This window comes from Apteryx rowi, unplaced genomic scaffold, assembly GCF_003343035.1.
Source record: "Apteryx rowi isolate R43461 unplaced genomic scaffold, aptRow1 scaffold_1007, whole genome shotgun sequence".
Taxonomy (NCBI): domain Eukaryota; kingdom Metazoa; phylum Chordata; class Aves; order Apterygiformes; family Apterygidae; genus Apteryx; species Apteryx rowi.
Genome location: NW_020447206.1, coordinates 17,816 through 36,695, shown reverse-complemented (window position 1 = coordinate 36,695; position 18,880 = coordinate 17,816).

The following is an 18,880-nucleotide window of genomic DNA, read 5'->3' as shown; positions in this document are numbered from 1 at the left end:
GTTTACTGCTCAAGGGTCATAATTTAAGAAAACCATACACTAATAAGACTTTAAAAAAGTATGCTAGTGTGAACAAAGCCTGATGCACTTCCGAATCTTGTCTATCGTTGATTAAATGAGGAAAACAGTTTAGTAAGTCAGGAAAACAATTTATGATGTTTATCTAATTCATGTATACTTAAAGAAAAAACTTTTTAAAGACAAAAAATAAAAGCTGATTCACACTTGTGTGGTGTCACTGGAAAAGTCACAAAACATTTCTAGTATGAGAAGTACGAACATTCTGGAAAAAAAATATTTAGAAGAGGAACTAATGCTAGAACATTTGAAACTTGTTATTGAAAGGCATTTCCCTTCCGTCCCTCTAAAAAATTAGAATAACAATGGGCAGTTTCAGGAGTTGAAGACAACCTTGCAAGTCCATCCAAAGGTGAAGATCCCAGCATGGAATAAAAAGTTTATAAGCCATAAAAACTCTGGTGCCATCTGCAACTCACACATTTTCCAGCTCTGTGTCTCTGATCCCTACACCAGACTTGGACTCTCAAGGCTCCAAGGCTCTGGTCTGGAAGAAGACAGTTTGAAAGAACTGGGGGGACCCCAAAACAGTCAGAATAGGTAGATAGTCCATGATCCAGGAGGCAACAAAGGGGATCAGACAGGCTGCTTTTGAAACCCTGAGTGTTTTCTGTTTGAGATCTTTACTCACAGCACTTCTGCTCTAGCAAGTTGCTAGAAAAAAAACATAATTCCAAATCCTCTAACAGATGAGATTTTCTGTCAATTACTATTAAGCATATGCAGGGATACACATATAAAAAGCATATCCATATCAGTGGTTATACTAACTTTGTTACACAGGAGGGATGGTTTTGTGCTGTAAAATGTATTTTCATTACATTAAAGCTAATCCTACTTCCCTTCCTCACTGCAAATGTTATTAATCAGTTTATTTGTTAAATAGCCACTAAATGCATGCATTCACAAGATGTAACTGAGCATGCACTAATTACTATAATAATCATTATAGTTCAAAAACAGCAAAGTACTTAAGCACATTAGATCTCAATGGTTTAAATGCTTAATGTGCTTAAGGGCTTTGCTTAAATAAGATTCTAGTAGATTCATAGCCCTTTAACTTTTTAATGAAACCGTTGTAGAATTAGACTGGAGACACAGTGTGCTCTCAAGTAGCTAAGAAACACTCCTCTTTCCTACAAAACTGCAAGCTTCATAGTCCTATTATGGACATTTTAAATTCTAAATTACCTGTTCTGAAATAACAAAGCAGAATAGAGTTTGTTCAAAAATTCACTGCTATTAAAATATGAGAAAAAAAATGGAGACTTCAGCTCACTATGTACTACGCAACATGGACACACACAAAAAAAGAAATAGGCTGTCACGATCTATTTCTCTGCATGTTCAGTCTGAGTACAGGAGTTAAAAGAATGTAGGGTAGGGTAATAGGAGTATCATCTGAGAAAGAATGTTAAAACTTTCAAAAAAATGCAGGCATCCATATTTCATTTTGCAGATGATTTAGATATTCAGGGTGACGGCCGAAGGATCTCAAATGATGTTCTTTAAGTGTTCCACCCTTATCTAGTGCTCTGCCCTTTAATTCAAATTTATCCTGAAAGTGGCTGTGTGCTAGTTCCTTGCAATGTAGAGTTAACAGATTAACCAGGTTATCTGATTGAAAATGGCTTAAATGGCTTACTTTCATTAGACTGTGAATCTGGTCAGCTACTGTGTGTCACTGGAGGAGACATATCTTAAAATGTGGTAGGAGGTAGCCAGTTAAGTTGTCCCCCAGCCTTTGATGGAGATGTTCAGGGAGCTGACAGAGGAGTGAGTCATCTAGAGTGAGAGAAAGTCCTAACTAGACAAGGAAGCAAAATCTGTAATTGTGGAATGGTCAGTAAAGATACAATAGCTAGAGATGGTATTTCAGATTAAAATGCAATCATTGGTGAACAACAAGCACAACAGCACAAAATTGCTGGAGAATACACAAAAGCCATACTATTAACCCAGATAAACAATGTTGTAAAGTGGCATTTTGATATCTGAGGGACCCTCATTGTCCTGAAACCTCCTTTCACTTCTAGGTATTTCTACCTCCTGTTGACCTCATTGCTGTCAATTGCAGCCATTCTTCGGCCCTTATTTTGGATAATAGCTGCAAAAAATAGGCAGGTTTATACATATTTGCCCCTATTCAGCATATTCTTTCAGTGAGATCCTTAGGGTGTGTGTCTTGGCTATGTCTGCGCATTGCCTGTAAAATCAATGCTGTATTTGCAACAGCTATGGGTGATGAATGAACTTCAGGTCAGAGAAGGCCCCCACAATATGTAAAGCTCTGTAAATTCAGACAGCTTTTTTCTTTTTTTTCCCCCCAGTTCATAACTGCCTTAAGTTTAAAAATGTTGTTTTGAAGGCCATTAACTCAGATTGTCATCTTGGCTATTAGAAACATCTCTTGAAACGGACAATTTTGTTTTAAAAAGGCAATTACTGAGAGATTTGCTGCCTTTCTCTGTCTCCACAGAGGAACCCATTTTTTCTACATAGTCCATTGCTGATCTTCATATGAAGATGATATAATGAAGGTGAATAGATGAATAATTATACCAATTATTCACATAATTTACATTTAATTCTTTCTCATACTCCTCAAATATTGGATATTGTCATATGGAGAAGCTGCATAAACCTCTAAGCTATTTCTAATGTAGAATTAAAATTAACAGAGATTTAAACTGATTTCATATGATTTTTTTGAATAATTATTCTCTACAGTCTCACAAAGCCCCTATACATGAAAAGCAAAGCATAGAAAAATGAATACTTTTAGAACCTCTTAAGAATATGTTTGTTAGCTATTCTTTGAAAGGAAACAGATTAAAAAGTAATATTCATTGTTCTCAGGTTTTAATATGTGGTGATAAAATAAATCTTCAGCTTTTTTGAGTCTTGCTTGTGACATATTATAATATTTGCTGTTTTCATTCTTTTGTAACATAGGTCTAAACTATGTTGTAGGTTGCTGGGAAGAGTTTATGGCTGTGGTGTAAACAGAGTGCATGGATTGTGGAGTTTTGCAGATTAAAAGAGACAAGTGATTTAATTTTGCAATCTGTGATTGTTGCTGTGGCTCATATTCTGCTCTTACCTAACCCACACCTGAGTCATTATAACCTGGTCTCAATCTCTATTCTCCCAAGGTTAGTTTTCAATTTGCACCATGCTGTATCAAATTGAAGATACAAGCCACCACTATAATACTTGCATGTAGGAGGGCAGAAACAGGAGTAGGTCCTTCTGAAGTTCTCCAGGGTTCCAGATTGATCAGTGATGTTCTCCTCATCCAAAATATTGGACTGACTAAAAGCAGTCACAAAACAACAGCTGCAGAAAACCTGCAAGATGAAGTCCTGAGAGGTGACTATAGAGCCAGAGCTTGCAACTTGCTCCATGTTGGAAGCAAAGAAAGTGGAGGGAGGGTTTGATCTCCATAGAGAACCTGGGCAAGAATATTTTCATTATTACCAAACTCAAGCATTCAAAAGCCATGAGTGAGGCTGCAAAAAATGTAAACTTGAATAAAAAATCCTGATGTCTAAGTAAATTATTAAATGGATGTTGAGTGATTTTTATTTCCCTCTGTTTACTGTGCTGCCGGGGTGCATCAGATTCACATTCTCAAACTTTGTCAGCACTAAGAAGAGCTAAAACATAGTGGGGTTTTGTTTGTTTTAAGCATTACTATTGAAAGTTGACATTGTCATCCAATCTCTTGAATATAGGAGTCAACATTTTAAGACTCACACAAAAAACAGTGTTGATGACCAGATTTCAAGAACTGCCAAATCCAGGATACTTGGATGGGTCTGAGAAGCCCAATAGTCAGACTGTGGACTAAAAAGAGTTTCATGGTACCTCATTAGCAGACAAGCTTTGGCTGGCCACAATTAATGACTCCTCTGAAGTAGAGATATGGAAAACAGGAGGTATTCAGGGGCTTCTGGGAGAGGTGTTAGCTATTAAGAAATATAAAGCCTTTGGGAGCTGCTGGTTGCCCAACTAAGGACTGCTGTTTCCACGTAGATGAAAGCAAACAGCTGTCTCAGGATTCTCCTCAGATCTCCTCAATTACACCGAAATTACCAAAGGACCACAGCATTTCTCTGTTTGAGCTCCAGTGGGGCAGGCTGTTTTGACTCAGAAGTCACAGCCCAACATTAGCCTAGAACTGTTTTCAAGATATTAAGCTCAGTTCAGAGACATGAAAGTTGCACTAGGAATGGCTTTAACTATTTTACTCTTAAAGTACGGTTGTAGGAATGTTTTGCAGGGTGTGTTTCTCTTGTGTCTACAAAAGGGGCTTCTCAGACAGTCTTTCCTTGCTTTCATAAATGCCTGCAAGCAGCCTGAGGACAGCTGTCTAGATATGGCATCCAAGCTACTTAATATGGTATTAACAATATATGAATGAAAAGCTGCTGGGCTTATATATGTCAGTGAATCTTATTGTAAGGATGGATTTGAGACATGTCCAAAGAAAATCTTGACACTGTTATTGCGGCTTTTTTTTCTGATTCATCATCTGAAAATTCAAGCTGCTTAACAGGTTTTTGTAATCTTAACATTTAGATTTTTTTATATATATTTCTTTTTTCTTTTCCAGAAATATTTAAATCAAGACCTAAAATAAATATGTACCACAAAAAAAGGAATTAGTTTGTGGTATGCCAAGCACCATTTTTTAAAGAAAGTTGTTCATGGAGCAATGTGACTTGAAAATCTGGACTGAATGGTGTGGTGCCTCAAAAAATTATTTCAAAAACCATAATGCTTGTATGAAGTTAAAGATATCTGTTCCTTATGATTAAAAAAATCCTCCAAAAACAGAAAATAAAATTTCCTATTTTAAGCAGGTATAAAGAATGCCTTGGAAATATTTTATTTAATAGTTCTTTCATGGGTGGAAATCTCTTTGTTTCTTTTTGTGTAGTAACAAATCCTCAGAGTAGTTGTATAACCAACATACTGCAGTTGTTGTATTTTAGTATCTTATTTCCTGATTTTTTAAATAAATAGCTGCTTGGAAAAGGCAACAAGCCTTTTGATCTGTTCAAAAAGTAGGAACCAAAGGAATAACAGAACAGGTGGAACAAAGATGTACATGTACATACTCAAAAATGGATAAATTTATTCAAATTATTCTGAATATTGCAGCAAATAAGATATAATTTACAGGCCCATGTAACTGCAGAGTACTATGATGCCATAGCGCTCTCAGAGTTTGACAACAATGGCACAGATTTCTAAATGATTGTCTTTAATATACAGAAGACACTGAAGTAACAAGATTGCAGCTGCTTTTGAGCTGAAATCCTTGGTGAATACTTAACTGCCATTTTCTTCAAAAGTTTCCATTTACTGAAGGCAGTTTTCAGTATAGTGGAGTTAAAACTTAATATTCCAAGAACCTGCCTGTGGAGAATAGGGGAGTTATGAACATTACCATTTGTTTTTATAAATATCACCCACACCTCCACTTTACCTTTTTGATTTTACAACTTTTTATGTTACAGAGTTGAATAGAAACGAGCTGCTAGGGAACAAATAAATGGGATATAAAATACAGACAGATAGGGGTTTTAATGGGAAAATGTGGGAGATGTTAATGGGGTATTCCTTCTGTCTGGCTCTAGCCAAACTTTTCTTTTCTACTAGCTTTTCTTTTCTAGGATATACTCAAACCCGGACTCAAACCAATAAAGAATTCGAGGTCTAGAGGAAAGAAAGGGAGGCTCACTGGAGATAAGAAGAGAAAGGGAGATATGCAGAGAAATCTGCAAGATAGTGCAAGGTAATCTAATAGCGAGTTAGGTTGTGCTAGTGTTACTCAAGAACCAAAGCAGACACAGACTGTGTAAACTACATACAAGAGAGTCTGAGAAGGGAGAGTTGCCAGTAGATGATAGTGAGGGCAACAATCTGGCCCCAGTTCCCAGCACTTTTGTTGAATCCAGAAAGACAACTTGAACTTGAGAGATTTCATGTGGAGAACTCTTAAGCTGGGACTGCAACAACTGAAGGAAGCTACTCAGGAAGCAGAGAGAGCAGGTGACACAGGGCAGCAATGAAACAAATAGGACTTAGGTCACTGATTCAGTAAGCTCTGCAGAGTCAGTAATATCGGTGTTGCATAGGACAGAAATACAGATTGCTGTAATAGTTTGGGGTTGTCAACAGGCTAGAGAGTATTTTTGTTAAATGCTTGTATAGTATTTAGGGCAATGAAGAAGACCAGGGACTGTTCTAATACAAAAAACCCCAATGTTTACATAATAAAAAAATAGACTGAGTCGTTCCCTGCATACAGATAAATTAAGTTAAAAAGGGCAGATTCAGTTTGTCATAATATTGTTTCTGTGGTACAGGTTTGATCTTTTTATCTGTACTTCCTTTATCAGGCCTTTCTGTTCCATTTACTCTAACAGGTCTCCAGTTTGTTGCTCTGGTTCAAGCAGGGTATTTTATTAATTTGAAGGAACAGAGAATGTTGAATGAATGTGTGTGGTTTCAAAAAAACACAAGTTTTTCAGGTTCCAATCTGGATGCTTTCTGCATGCCCAGCACCCTAAACAGCATTTCCCTTGAATGTTATTGGTACAGGAAAATAAATGTAAAATATCTGTTGAGAAGTCACTCACTTTGACCATAAACTGAAATGATCCAGGACTGCTGATATTAAACTTCGTACAACTTCACCTTGATGACACTACATTTATGTTAAACCCCACATTCTCATGTTCTTTGGGGAAAAAATACTCAAAAATCAAAATACCAAAAATATCCTGTGAAAAACATCTGAATCTTTGCAAAACTTCTTTTCCTTCAGTATAAGATCAGGCAGTCATATCTGGAGCTGTAGCTTTAATTAGATAGCTTTCAGAGACAAAAGTTTAAAGAGAAACTCCAGAAATTTATATTCTCTTGAAGAAAGTCATCTGGAACTGGTGTTTGAATGAAGTAGATCTTCTTCAAGTATCTAGCATAATCATGGCAAATCCGATAGTTTACTTTAAATCTTACAGGTCCCAGAATGTATGCTTCTGTGACCTAGACGAATATAGATTATAAACAAGATTTCTTCTAAGTATTCAACTAGGCAGAAGGCTAAAGAAGATAGTACTGTGCTAAAATGTTTTTGATGCCTTATTAGCAGCTTTCGGTAGTGTGTGAAGAAACATAATGTACTATTTGCACCACTTCCCAAGGCATATCTTAATGTAAAAGAGAGAGCTGACATTTACTGTGAAAAGTCTTTATTTAGATAGAGTGAGTGTTAAAATATCCAAAGCATGGTGCTTGTAAACCTGATTTCTGTTCACTTAAGCACTTCAGTGCTTCTCTGCTGCTTACAGAGCAGAGAATACATCTGCCGTTTAGGGGATACAGAAAGCCTCTCTGACTCATCTTCCTTAGCTAAACTTTTACTAAGAAAATATGGTTGGCTACGGGTGTGGATGAGAAATGATAGCTCAGATTCATCATTATAGACATTCACTGAGCTTGAAAATATGGAAAGCTAGAGCTTACTAAAGCAGTATAGATTTGTACAACACAGTTGAACGGGTTTTGGAAAACAGGGAAATAGTCAAATAAATGGACAGTATTACTTTGTCTAATATATAGGTACACTCGCACACACACACGCACATGTATATGAAGAGATACTGCCCATAAAGTCCTCTGCCATATCTCTGTTAAACTCTGTCTTATAACAAGAAGATCTTTGCAGGGAGGTCCCTTGATTTACTAGCAAAAGATGAGTGTTTATGCTTGTTTGATACATAAAAAAAAATGCTGATAATTTTGTAATTATTCTTGTGTATTAGCAGAGCTGTCCAAAATAACGACCCAAAGCTTATCTCATGTAATATTGGTGTGAGTTGCATAATTGCATCATCCACCTGATGGTCATCTTCCAACATACACAGAATCAGTTTTATGTCCTGTGCAGTTACATTTGGACCTGAACCAAACATAAAATTTGGACTGGGAGAAGAGGGAAAGATGTTCTTCTGATCTTTCTTGACAGAGAAGCCTAGTTCTAGCTCTAAGATGTCAGTAGACACATGAACAAAAGCAGATATGGTGATTGGAGAGTAGCCTTCTGGAAGCTGAAAATGATGAATAAATAAAATAGTATAGGTGACCCAACCTGAAAAGGGGGCAAGTGGTTACCATTAAAGCCAGATAAGGAAGAAAAAAAAGGGAGAGAGATTTTCATGTTACTCGCATAACACCAGTTCAACAAAAAGTAAGCTTCTTTAAAAACACATTGCCATCCTTGAAAGCTGCTTCCTTTCTGACACTATGATGAGCTTATGTCTGTCCTCTCCCAAAAACAAGAAACAGCAGGTTCTTACCTGTCCTAACTGCCTTCCTGGCGCTGCAGAAATCAGACCAAGCCTTTACCAGCAGTGCTGAAAGGTGAGAGCTCTTGTTTATGTGTCAGTCTTCTTATGGAGTAAGCAGCCAGTCAGTAGTAGAAAATGGAAATGCACTAGCCAAGGTCTGATCTCACTTTCTGAAAAGGCTAAACTGATACCCTAAGCATGGGTCTCCCACTGTACTTTTTTTTTTTCTCAAGCTGGTCTCTAGAAATTTGGCCCATCCCAACTTTTAGGAGATCAGCACTACTAAGAAAAAGGGAATTGCCTCTATAATTCCCGAAGAACATCCTGACTGTTGCATGGATTGTAAAAATAGGGTTATTACAGAGTTGAAAGTGCAGGAAATTTGATGTGAAGTCAACACAAAAGACAATAGGCGTAGGAGGCCAGGCCACAGAGTTCAATCTTTCACAATTTTAGGCAGGCAGGTATTCAATCTTTCATGTGGGATTCATCCCACCTACGTGTCACCACCTGAAAGTGGTCTAAGCCAGTTACGTAGACTTCCTCCATGGCAAATGGTGAGAAAAAGGCACTTTCTGCAAGAAAGCCTGCACAGATAGGAAGTACTTATCTGTAAACCAGCAGTCTAGCCTAGACAAGACACTTAAGTTTAGTGTTAGAAAGACGGTAAATGAATCTTTCTTTGAGCCCAAAATGATTCATAGAAGTTTCCCTCTACAGTCATCATCAGACAAGAAATATGAACCAGCAAAAGAAATAGTTCCCTTAAACAAAGGTGAAAAAGAATAAAATAAGTTTAAATAAATAATCACATTACTTACATGTCCTGGTACCATAGAAAATATTTTGCAAGTGCCATGTGGGATATTTGTTAAGAATATGTTTGAGAGAACTATCAAAGGTTTAGGAAATATTTCTGGAAATTAAAGGAGAAGACAAGTAATGTTTCAGGAAAAAATGGATACGATTAAAATTTTAGTAGTAAGTTTGTATTACTGAATTCAAAGATAAAGATCCCTAAATTCCAGAGAAAATACTAGCATGTGGCGATGGCTGTGTTACGTATCTATAATTAAAGAAAGCCTCAAAGATTATTTACGTAAGGAACTATTGAAAAAATTCTTGCACTGTGGAAAAATGATTAAATAAACTTTTGCTTCAAGGACTTTTGTTCCATGAAACTGCTATGGCCACAGAGAGATTAAGAACAAGCTTATTTACCTATGTTGGGGACTGGAAAATTTTGTCACTGAAAAAAACCTGGAAAGCTTGAGAGCATTCTCTAACAGGGAAGCTGACACTGCATGTGAGGGAATATTTATTTCATTTAGTCTATTAGATCTTAATTCAGTAAGTATTTGTGAATGTGTTTATGTCTATGTACTTTGAGTATTCTATTTACAACAGAACTACTCCTCCTTCTTCATTTTAGCTTATCTTTGCAATCAGTGGCATCAGTTTTGTTTTCTTTTTCATTCTACAGATTATCCGTGTTTCTAGGTGAATCTAAAAGATCTAAAAGTTCACAACTTTGCATTTATAATTCTGTGTTCTGTTACCAGAAAAAAAAGGTTTTAATCAAGTTTTGAGATGACAATCACAATTTACTTTTCTAAAGTTTTTGTGATTACTATTAGTGTTTTTTATACTCCATCCATTGTCAATAGAAAGTTAGGAAGATGATTTAATTCTGGAACTAGAGACTGAAGCTATAGAATTTGCATCTGTATTCCAAAATCTTGGAATATATTATTATCATATGTGTACTCTTTATTTAAATCTGTAACAAAAAGGGAGATTGTGCTGAGCTAGTGAATACTCTGGGCAGAAGGAAATGGTAGAGAAAGAGGAAAGACAGAGAAAAAACAACAGAGAGTTAAATGTAAGTATAATGCTCTTTTCCTTGTTTTACGAGTGATCAAATAAGCAACACTATATCTTAGACCTTACCATGGCAGACACTATTTGACCTATTGCAAAGTAAGAAATCAATTTTTCTAAAGTCTCTAACAGCTCTGCATGCCCAATTTGCACCATGTTAGTTGAGAATGCGTTTTAGAAAATGCTCCTCTCTGCATACTGTCTTTTTTTTTTTCCAAAATACCTCAAGCTGAGCACCTACAAACTGAGCCAGCATGTAAATCATTAACTGCCATCTGCAAAATTATTGGTAGGTTTTTGATCAATTTCCTTATAATGGTAGAGGTAAAGTTCTTTCTAGCGATGTTTCAGGTCCATTTGCAGGTGTAAATAAAGCTATGAGTTATCTATAAAAGTTTCCAGGGCTTTTGTGCTCCATCAAGTTTCCCAATCTGTGGTGAACACCATTGATTTTAACAAATAAAAAATGCATTTTTCCTTCACCTTCCTTTTTGGATGAGGGAGATTAGTTTCCACAGTGGACTCTAGGAGATTCCGGCAATGCAAAGCTCTTGTAGAGGCTGTGCAGTACATAGGCAGACAAGCTTATAAGGCCAGGATGTTTCCAGGTTTTCTTGTCACACCAGACAGTTTGTAACCTAGGGGAAGGAGAGCAAATGATGAGCTGCTGTTCATGATCAATGATCTTCTGGTGATCTGTGTTACCGGCAAGCCAGTAACTGAGGCCACAGTAGTTGACCTGGAAGAAAAGACCTCAGCAGAGTACGGATGGTAAAGCTGGGAGTCTGGGCTACTTCATGTTTGGGACCAAGGGTAGAATATCTGGTTTAATTATGTTCAGCTTCTGAGAACTGGCTTTCAAATGAATGCAGAGTAATTAGGAAACAGTCCTGCTCCAGGCTTGAAGCCTACTTTTAACATCCACACAGCTTAGGGTGGAGTGTCAGAACTTGTGTTAGCGTCCTATTCCCAGAGACCCAGAGCTCTGGAACTCACAGATTAAAGAGTTGGCCACTTTTACCCGTGAATGCATATTAAAGGCTTTGTCTGGAGATACACAGTGAATAAAGCATAGACAAAGGCATTATTTCACCTTTTAACTTTTCCCTTTGTTAAAGCCATTAGCTTACAACTTCTCTCTGTTAAGATGATGAAATAACAGTTTACCGGTAGCAGAAAATCTCTGTCTTCTCAGATGAGAATATAATTTTTTAAGTGGGAGCCCTTCATCATTCTTTTACCTGTAGGTGCTGAAAAGACTGCACATACAGGATTTAATTCAATCCCACAATACTTGGAGATGTACTGTTCTCCAAGAGTATTTGCTACCTAGAATAAAGCTTGAAATACCAGAAGTCACATCACTCCCTGCTGCCTGTATCTGTGGGCTCTGGCAAAACCCATAAAAGCTTCAAAATTTGGTGTTACTGTTGAGTTACTCAATTCTAGAAGTGCTGAGGATGCTGATGTGACTTACGACATACTTAACTTTTAGCCTGAGTAATTCTTTCAACATCAGTGGGAATCTGCCTGTGTTAAAGTCCAAGCCCATCCTTCAGCCAAAGTTAAATCCTTCTTCGAGTGATGTCAAAACATTCATAACATTCAAGACCTATATCATGATATTTAAGTATGGATTTAAGTACTGACTTTTGAATGCCCGGGACTTTAGAGTTTACCCACTGGTAAGGTGGACCAGTATTAAAGGTGAGGCATGGAGCAAAATATGCGCTAATAAGGTCTGTTAAGAAGAAATAGATGAATGAAAACAGTGTAGTCAGGAATCTCTGCTGAAGTGGGATAGAAACATACAAAAAATATTTGATTTTAAAAATTGTTAATATCTCTCCTATTCAATTGTTGTAAATAAAGCTATCGGACATCTGAAACGATAATGAACAGATCCAAAGTAAAGTCAATCTACTAATAAAGAATTTCCCTTTCTTTTTAGGAAAGGAGTGGAAAGGAGGTCTCCATAGTTACGATTTTTTGCAGTATACTACCATCTGGTGGAAAAAAAAAGGAAAGACAAGTAAAGCTTTTGAGCTTTCCTTTTTGAGCAGTTTCCTGTCTTGATAATTAGGAAGTTTTACAGTCAAAAAATTTTCTACTACTAACTGACTTCCTTGGGCGCTTAAGGCTTCACAGGACTAAATCATTTAAAAATCTATGTAACTTCCACACTGTACTTATACAAACCCTATTCAGTCCATTTAATTCAAACAGTTATTTAATTTTAAGGGATTTAAATATGCTCTTAAATCTAAATATACAGTTCATTATTAGGACTAGTTGGCCTGTCTCTAAGACACATGCGGTCGTATAAGATGCTTCAAAATATTTTGCTAATAAATCAAGCAATATTTATCATATAGACTATAGGATATTACTGTATATTCTTGTATTTGTAGAATTTGATTTCTTGCTCTTTCAAAAGCTCAGTGGCAGGATGACTTTCTTTTTGCTGTTAGCTTTTCTCCCCTCACATTTTTAATTACAACCTTAGGGAAAAAATCTCTTTGTACTGCCGATATTTAATACCCTTTAGAAGATAAGCTTCTTTTTGTGTTGCCCTAAAAACATACTTACTTATTACTAGAGCTCATGACATACACTGCTAACATCTGTGCTTTCCATATGATCAGTGTGTCTTCTATACTATCATTCACACCAACTAATGATGTAAAACAAGATTAGGAATAAAATATATATCCATTAAAAAATAAAGACATCATCTTAGAAAAATCCAGGAAAAAAGGCAAATCCTTGTAGTGGTGGGTTTTTTATTTTTTGTTTTTATGTTTTTATGTTTGTATTTTGTATTTTTGTTTGTAGAACTAAATATTTTGTTCTGGAAGAATTTCCCAGGATTCTCAGTGTCTTCTTTATTTCTTTTGCCAGCTGCTAGGCTCCCAAGCTAAATGACCAGGCAACCCAAATAGCCACCAACCAGGCCTACCTATTCTTGTGGGAACTGAGGTTTGGTACCACAAGAAGTTGGAGAAATGGCTGCCAAGAGATTCAGGCAGGCTTGCAGCCAGGCACCTTATGCAGTCTTGGGCGCCAGCAAGCCAGCAAAAGTTTATAAGGGGAATTAGGAATCTCGTTGAGGTGGGTAACATGGTCACAGCTGCGTGGTCAGCTCATCTGCCAGCTCCTGCTGGAGTTTTGACAAAATCAGCCAGTCCACAAGGACCTGCCAAGGCTGAAGAGCTGGCATTATGTGATGGAGAAGTGTTTTGTTACAACATTTTGACCAGGCCTAATAGCATGTTGTAGATAAAACTTGGGCACTGGATTTGTAAAAACTGAACATAGCCACCCAGTCCTTTTGTTGTACTCCATCCTCTTTGCTGCTTGGAAATAATAAAAAGATCACCTCTGATTCCCGTTGCCAGTGGGGAATGCTTCTGGCAAGAGAGGACCTTCTACAGTGTAAAGCTTCATCTACTACACCAGGGAGGAAGAGAACTCAATAGTGACATAAGGACTATGACGAATGTGACATACATTCATAATGGCTGTCATGCCTGCGAGGTAGCCTAGGATCCTTTCCTTTTGCTGCCTATTTTTAAGTGCGGATATGTTCAAGGTGTTAGAATTCATAGCTTTACCCAGAAGGTGGGCATGCCTACTCCCAGGCCTGGCTTTTGCCCATTATAAAAATGGGGGTTAGCTGTAAAATTTGGTTTTATATCCAGATTCAGATCTTGACTGTCTTCCTGCCACCTAACTTTTTTAAAGAATTAAGCTTATGTCTTTGTAAAATCATTATCTGGGGTAGATCAGAAGTTTTTCTTTCTTTTTTTTTTTTAACCAATTAACTTTTAATGCAAAAGACTAAAAAACTCTAATTGTATTAAATAGAGGAAGTAGCATTTTCCTGATGCACCTAAGTGTGTGGAACAGGAACTCCAGTTCTACTGGGAATAGAAGACAGGATTTAAGCCATACAGCTGAAGAGAAAATGGGAAATCTACACAAAACAGAAATTTCAGTTAAAATCACTCAGAAGACTGCATCATTTGAATGCCACAGATATTTATGAATGCAAGGAATCCATCTATCATGCTTCTAATAATATCAGATGGCTTTGTTAGACCTAATATTGCTAGTTTTGTAAGTAATTACTCATTTCATTTGAATTATGTGGCAATGAGTTACACAAGTTAATCATATGTCTTGTAATGTGAACTCTTTTTAGACATTTTAAGTAGGGTGGTTTTAATTTTTGTTTTCACCCCATAATTACACTGATCTTTAGAGAAAATAAAATAGCAATATTGTCACTTGCTTTTAGTTGTTTTGACAAATAGGCTGCTTTGTTAATGAATTCTTCTGTTGCCTCTTCAAACTAATGTGAAATGGCTATATTACATAGCTCCATTACCTAAAATCTGATCATACCATCAGGCAGCTGGTTGGTTGCTCAGAGAATTTCCTCTTTTCCTAAGAGAGATTCTTTTACACACAATACTTTTTAAATTTTTGGACAGCTTTGTCAGTTCTGTCCCTGTTACTATCAGATAGGACTGAAATCTCCAAAGCCTCAGGACTACATACAGCAATTGAGAACAGTTTCATACTCAGCCTTCAATATAACAAAAATAACTTTCAGAAAAATTAGGAAATCTACTCTGTTCTTTGCCTGAAGGAAATGACACAGTTAGTCTGCAGTCTCCCTTTTCACTGCAAAGACAGTGATTTTATTTGTCCTGTTTTCTTCCTAAAGGTTCAGTTTTCCCCTGACTTAGGTGACAAAATTAGAAAAGACACCTTAGCCATCTACCCTTTTTATTGAGAAAAACCTACAGAAACCTTTAACTCTGAATTTTCAAGTCAGTTATAGGACTTGAATCAAGGTTGTGAAAACTTATTTCAGTTGGCAATGTCACACTGTTTAACTGTCTGCTGCCTGGTCTGAATAGCCATGGTTTTCCTGATCTTCTAAAGCCAATACCATAAGTCTTTTGTGCTTTGTCCTATGTGTCTCCAAGTATGGCACCCAGAGCTGAACTTCATGTTTAGAAAAACAGGTCCTACACTATATATTTTTAATGGCAATGTACAAGCATTGCTGTTGTTTTTCTGTGTCTACATTATATATCTCTATATACCTCTATATATCATTATATACCATTATACACTTCTTTAAGACTTCTGGTGGGCACATGTCTGAGGTTCGTAGTCCAGATGTCTAAATGTGTGCCCAGGCTTTTTGTCTCAGTGGTTAGAGTTCAGAGACTCATAATTAGAAAGGGAAGAAGGAAACATTAGATCATTGATTCTGACTTCTTCCATAATGGAGACAAGAGAATTTAATTAAGACTAAAGCTGGTTTTCCTGTCCCAGTTTGAAGACTACAAGAGACAGATAATCCACTCCCACCTTTGATCATCTTTTCCAAAGACTAACGATCCTAACTGCTGAAAATTAGAAATAAACAATACAAGTTAGAATTTGTGAAGTTTTAATTTGTAGCCATTTGTTTCTTATTATGCCTTTCTCTGCCAGATTAAAGATCACCCTTAATATCCAGTAATTTTTCTCTGTAAATTACCTTATAAATGGCATTTAAAATACCTCTTGATCTTCTTTTTGTTAAATTATACACTTTCATTATTCTCTGTATGGAACGTTTCAGTCTCAAATCAGAGCTGATTCCAGATTATCCTGTGCTTCTTGGAGACAAGAGAATTTGTAAAGGAAGGATGAAGAGGAGGAACTTGGGCATGTCCTACTGCTGCTGCAGAGGCAGAAAATGTGCAGGACAGAGTCAGAGACCTGAAATCAAATTCTTGAGCAGGAAGATTTTACGGTTTCCTAAGTCTGCGAAGGAGGGAGAGGTAAGGTCACTCTTCCACATGGCAGTGGCAGTGGGGAGCTTTGCATAGTCAAAAAACACTAAGGCATGTGGTTTTTGAATTTTTGCTAGTTTGAGGGAAAATGTTATAAGAGATGTCTGAATCTTCATATAAGTTCTCATCCAAAGCCTACTGATGCTAATGAAAATTTGATTCAGCAACTTTTCTGTGATTGCTTTACTTTTTTGCATAGGAAACACATACAATTCTGGAGATAATTCCTTTCTAATACTTGAATTAGGTTGTTTTATTCAATAGGGAAGGAAGAAAAGGCACCGAGAAGAAGTAAAATAGGGTATTGCTCACGCAATTTATATGACCAGTAGGTGGCATCCTTAATCCAAATGCCAAGTGAAAGTCTAAAGCTGGAAAACTGAATATTAGCTCAGAACCATGAACAATTTCCCTCCCTGTTACGCACTGGTAGACTTCAGCACTCACTCTTTAAGGGTATTGGGTTAGGCAAGCTGGGGTTTGGGCAAATCCAGCAGCGTGTGAATTGTGAAATGGCAGAGGGTCAGACTCCATTATGAACAAACCCTTTTTTCTGGAATTAGACATTATTTTTCTGTGGTATGAAGCCTAACCCATCTTGTAATCAAGTTTTTATCCATTCAGTAACATAATATTCACACTAAGTACATAAACATCTGACCCACAGATTGTACTACTGATGAACATGAGTGACACAAAAAGCTAAAAGACATTTAAAAGCTTCTTACTTAATTTTTGAGACTATTGCAACATTTCTTGCACTCAAAAGCATTTTAAATTGAGGTAAGCTTCTTTACTATTTTGGAAAATTATTAGATCATGAAAGGAAATTATAAAGAAAGGTGAGTTTAACAACACTGCACATTAATTAGTCAAAGTACTGTTCCTTGCAGATATAAACATTAAAATGATTATGGCAAAACAACAGTGCCAATGAGACAAAAGACAAGCTCAAGATATTGCAGTAAAATGGTCAGGCTTTCAAACTGATCCTTAAGTTTTTGTATAATGAATCAAAATTAGTAAGATAGCAAACTCTCACAGTAAGTATTGCTCTTTTTCTTGAAAAAAAGGACAGACACAAGCATGTTAAGTTTAAAACATCAATGTGTCTGAGCACTCTTTGGGGTTGGAGGTGTGGAGGGAAAGAGAACTAAGAGACAAAACCAGGGGATTTATGTCACTCAACCAAAGCATCAGTACATAAACATTGGACATGTTGTCTAAGCTAGTCACACAGGGTCCCATTGCAGCCTCTTGCAAGAGAAGTGCCTTGAGAGGTTCCCACCTCTCTTTGGCACTTAACCCAGCACAAAACAAATAGCCCTGGGCTCTACCAGCTATAGGCATTCCTACATTGGTTATGTTAAACCTGATGCCTGGGTTTTAGCTTGCTAGAGGTATGCAAAATTGATTTCAGTCCTTGGGAGTGATTCTGGTACTTTATTGATGTTTATTGTCATTTTTTACACTGAAGGCTATCACACTTGTCTTCCAGCTGTCACCCCTGAAGGCTGTGGTTTTCCCATAGGTCCCATACCATATTAATCAACCCCGGATCTCAGATGTCTCTGATACCCTGTGATATCTAAAATGGCACTGAACATCAATACTCACAAAGCTGAATCCTATCCAAAAATAATTACAAACCTTTCCCATTTATTGACCAGAATCAAACTAAACTCCTTTGAAAATGCTGAGAGGTTATATGTTAATTATTTTTTATTTTTCCATTTCTTTGTACTTGATTTTCTTTCTTTTTAATTAAAAAACAAAAACAAACAGAATTGCAAGTGTGAGAAACTGTGAGTACAATACTTCTGGTATTTTTATATTATTTTATTTGCTTATCTAAAGCAAAAATACAAAAAAAATCAATTAAAAAAGTGAGCCCCTGTAATCAAATAAATTGAGTAGACTGATACCATTCATACAGGCTGGGATCATTTCAAAATATCTTCTGAACCAATTGCAGCTTCAGACATTTCAAGATGCACATAGCAACCCTGAACCTAGTCCTCACAATAAAAATCTTAATATACTAGAGGTTTGGTGCCTCAGACCTAGCTTTTTAGGTCCCATTATACTTCAGTACTTTCTCTTTTAGCACTACTGAAAAATAAGTTATTTAAAAAAAATGGACTGCACACATAGAAAATATCTTTTTTTTTTGCCTGAGTTGCTGGCTTCTTTAAGTGACAGCTCAGACAAATGTGTTCATGTGGGTGTAAATTCTATCGGCTCAATATTCTTCATCTCTATTTTCTCTATTCTCTCCTGCCTTCCTGAATCTACCTGATATTGATCTATGCTATGGCTCTCTGACATCTCTCAATCTCTCCCTGCCTCCCAGTGGGACTGGCTGCACTAGAAGCTTTTTTCCCACCCTTGTCATTTTTTAAAATTGCTTTACTAAAGGTCATAACTTTTGTGTCTAGCCCTGTATGAAATGGAAAGGATTGATGTAGTTTTATCCTTTCTAGCCTCACCAACTCCCTCCCATCTTACAACAGTTTTTCTGACATCATCATTTTTAAAGCTGAAAGCCCCTGCTCAACTTGCAAACAGAAAATTGGAGCTATTTTCCAAAACTATGCTTCACTTGCAGTTCCAAATGCCCTTTTCATTCTTAAAAAAACTCAAGGGATTGTGGAAATTACATTAGAGAATTGTACAAGACTCAATCCAATTAGTCTT